This window comes from Anomalospiza imberbis, unplaced genomic scaffold (assembly GCF_031753505.1).
Source record: "Anomalospiza imberbis isolate Cuckoo-Finch-1a 21T00152 unplaced genomic scaffold, ASM3175350v1 scaffold_109, whole genome shotgun sequence".
NCBI lineage: Eukaryota > Metazoa > Chordata > Aves > Passeriformes > Viduidae > Anomalospiza > Anomalospiza imberbis.
The window spans coordinates 88,695-92,960 of NW_027099480.1; positions in this window are offsets into that span (position 1 = coordinate 88,695).

Below are 4,266 nucleotides of genomic sequence, written 5' to 3' on the forward strand. Positions count from 1 at the left end.
TTGGGGTGTTACAGACAGGGGAACGCTGGGGCTGTCAGTGTTGGGGTGTCACAGACAGGGGAACGCTGGGGCTGTCACCCCTGGGGTGTCACAGGCAGGAGAGCGCTGGGGTCTGTCTGCAATATGATAGGACATTCTGCTTCTCAAGAAATAAAGAGGGGATGGACCCAGACAATAAAAGAAAAAAGGGTTGGTTATAGGATGTATCAAGAAATACCACAGGAAGGGTAAAATAAAGGTACAAAATCTAAAAAAAAAAAAATTAAGAGTTCTTAAGAGCACCAAATAAGTAGAGTATGGAATAGTTACATGGGTTCAAGGGAAAATTCACAGGTAGCTAAAAATAAAAATGTAAAGTTTTTAAGAGAAAAGCACGAATTAATGTATTTATATAAAATACGTATTGTTATGTGTATTTTAGATAATTCGTGCTTGTGAGAAATAGATGTATGAAATATGTTATATTGGTAAGAAATATTCTGTAAGTTTTTTTAAGCACCCCAGCCGGGGGCGGGAAGGTTGCTTCACAGTATTTCAAAACCGCAGCTGGCAGCAGGGAGAAAAGGACCTAATTTGCAAACGAATGGATGTGGCGGATGAGGAACACATGATAAGTACCTGAGAGTGAGATAACCAGAACCATCAGGGAGATACATCTGAATACCGAACTCCAGGAACACATCGGACGGGTTCTGTTCAACTTGCCACAGTGAAGGAACTCCACATGAATAGGTGCAGCCCAGAAAAAAAGAAATGGACTTTGCCTCAGGCAAGAAAAACCGTATGAAAATCGCTCGGACAGAACAGTCGGGGTGAACATAGGGGACCCTATGCTGCAGTGGTCAAGCCTGTGTCTCACCCAGCGCTGATCCCGGGCTCGGCACTGACCTTTTTTGATAGTGGCTTTTCGTTGTTATTCTCTAAATTTATATTTGGACAATTTAATCAATTTTCTTTAATTAATAAATTGGAGCATTCATTTATGACACCCCTGAATCCCCCATTTCTGGACATCAGGGCCCCCTGCTCCCCTTTTCCCCGCCATCCCATGGCTCCCAGCCTCCAGACTTCCCCTGGGCTTGGCCCTGGGACACCCTGGAACGCCTTGGACCCCAACTGCTGCCTGTGCCAGCCCCCAGCCCGACCTTTGTGCAAAACCAGAGACCCCCTGAACTCCCCCTTCCCGGACACCCCGGGTGTCCCCTTCCTGGTTCCCCCTTTTTGGGAAACTCTGGACTCCCCTTTCCTGGGCTTAAGGACCCCCCTGGAACTCCCTTCTACCTCTCCACATCCCTGCCCCCCATTTCTGTGATACTGAGACCCCCCCTGCACCCCCATTCCTGAGAACTGACACACCCTTTTATCCCTTTGCCCGGCACTGAGACCCCCCTGCACCCCCTTATCCGGCACCAACACAACCTGTTCCCGGCCCCCCACCTCTCCCAGCCCCCAGCCCCACCCTTTACCCTGACCAGGGACCCCTGGGCCCCAATTCCTGCCTTTCCCAGCCCCCAGCCCCTCCTTTCCTCACACTCAGGAGCCCTGGCACCCCCTTTCCTGGGCACAGGATTCCCTGGACACCCCATCCCAGCTCTCCCAGTCCCTGCACCCCTTTCCTTGGCTCTGAGCCTCTGAACCTCCTTCCCAGCTCTGCCAGCCAGGACATTGGGATAGCCAGAGCCAGGATATTGAGATAGCCAGAGCTGGGATATTGGGACAGCCAGAGCCAGGATATTGGGACAGCCAGAGCCGGGACATTGGGATAGGCAGAGTTGGGATATTGGGATAGCCAGAGCTGGGACATTGGGATAGCCAGAGCTGGGATATGGGGATAGCCAGAGCTGGGACATTGGGATAGCCAGAGCCAGGATACTGGGATAGACAGAGCTGGGATATTGGTATAGCCAGAGCTGGGATATTGGGATAGCCAGATCCGGCTCAAAGACAGGAACCTTGCAAAACCTTGGCCAAGTGTCCCTTTGCTGTGCTGAGAAGAGTAAAAAAAAACCTTCACATTTACCCTGATGCACAGCTCATGAGGGATCCCTGCACACCTTAGGAGAGGCCAGAAATATCCCTGTGTGCCTCGTGAGGGATCCCTGCACACCTCAGCAGAGACCCCAAAATGGGGCAAGCACATTTCTCTCTCTCTCAGGATTTTTATGAAGGTGCACAGAGAAAAGTGAAAGAGAAAACAATTTCTATTTCTTCTCCTTGTTTTTCTCATGTGGAATGTGTTTGGAGAATTGTTTACCTAGAACGAATGCCTGGTTGGATCACAGTGGATTGTTTGGGCCTGATGGCCAATTGGATCCACCTGTGTCTGGACTCTGGAGAACAGGGTCACGAGTTGTGAGGGAGTGAGATATGATAGAGAGAGTAGCATGTAGTTTTTAGTATCCTCTTTTATATAGTATATTAATGTATCATAGCATAATTATAATAAAGAAATCATTCAGCCTTCTGAACTAAGTCAGACATCATCATTCTTCCCATTGGGTTCGCCGACATCTACAACACATGCCCTAGAGGAAGTTATCCCAGGGAGGCTGGGACTAGATGATCTTTAAGGTCCCTTCCAATCCAGGCCATTCTATGACTCTGTATCCTGTCGTCCTTGGAACCACTGTGGAACTGTTCGCTGCCTTGCAGCAAGTCTTTAAGCCTCTGTCCAAAAATTAAGAAATCTTTGTTGCAAATATTTGACTGCTGAGCTTTAAAGTGTTGACCATAGAGATCTGGGTACAGCTCTTTGGATACAGGCACAGCTGTTCAGGGAGAAAAAGGCAAGCTGAATGTGTGCTCCCTGGTGATGGGGAAGCAGGGGTAGTTTTAGCCTGCAGCTCGAATGACAGCTCTGAAGACCCACAGAGCATACATTAATTCCTTCTGTTCCCTCTGTCTCCCTTCCCAAGGTGGATGCCCAGCTGCAGGTTGTATGTAAGCTGGAGGAGAAGGAACAATTACTGCAGAGCAGCATTGGAACGGGAGAGAAGGACCTGGGTCTGCGAACACAGGCCCTGGAGATGAGCAAACGCAAGGTGAGCGATGCCTTCGTTTCCTCTTGGGTTGTGAGGTGGAGCTCATGCCTTGTGGGAGGCATGGAAGGCTCTGAGCTCTCACTGGGATTAGAGAACCTGGTATTCCCTGCTTTTGGATGAGTATATCAGAAGGCTGAGGAGTCCTGGAGAGAATTATGATTAAAGTACTGGAGACTGATGTTTTCCTTTGATAAGGAGAAGCAGGTCATATGTTTTTCTGTGTAACCTGTGGTGAAGAGAGAGACAGCAGCCAGATGAACTGGGGTCAAAGCTTTTGTAGCAAAGATGGGATAAGCAAAAGGAAATACAGCTGGGGAATGTGAACACTTTCAACAAATGCCTAAGACGAGTAAAGTAACCAGTGTTACCAGTAAAATAAGTCTAAGTTTGTAGCTGATGCTGCCTTTGTTGTTAAGTTTTAGTAGAAATGCAGAAATTACATTAAAACAAGCAGAAAGGAAAGCAGGAATATCCCTGTGAAGAGGAGCTGGGGAGAATTCAGCAGTGACCTGTGTTTAATAGGACAACTTGTGGTATTAAGGGCACTTGGTTATTAAGTCAGAAGAGAACTGGTGAAGAGAGATTGTTAGAAATAGGTATCGTGCAGTTCTGTCTAGTACAGCGATAGAACTGCCTCTGAACACTTTAATAGAGAAGACACGGAAGCTGGAAGGCTGAAAATAGGTTAAGAAGAGAATTGGATGATCATTGGTGTTTTTGTAAGAGATATGCCTTGCAGTGTGCCAAGGTTTGGCTCTGCCCAAAGGAATCTTGAAGCTAAATGATTAGAACTTGTTGATAATAAGGTAAGAACAAGGGACTAGAGACCACCAGAGCTGTTCTTCTGTGCTTGGTCCTTATATACTGGTTTTCTTTCTCAGGCCATGGATGCAGCCCAGCTTGCAGATGATCTGAAGGCCCAGCTAGAGCTGGCTCAGAAGAAGTTACATGATTTTCAGGAGGAGATTGTGGAAAACACAGCAACTAGAGAGAAGGAGTTGTTCAACCTCAAAAGGGCTGAGGTATATACCCTATGCACAATCCTTCAAGATCTGTCTGCTTTAGTGTCCTTCTCCTTGTACACTGAGCTTGCAGAGGGTTTCAGCTGAACTGCTCTTGGTATCCAGTTTCACTTTGACTTTGGCTTCATCGGGTCTTGGCTCTTTCAGATTTTGTCCTCTGATAACTGACAATACTTGTGGCATCAGATGATCATGTTGTCTCT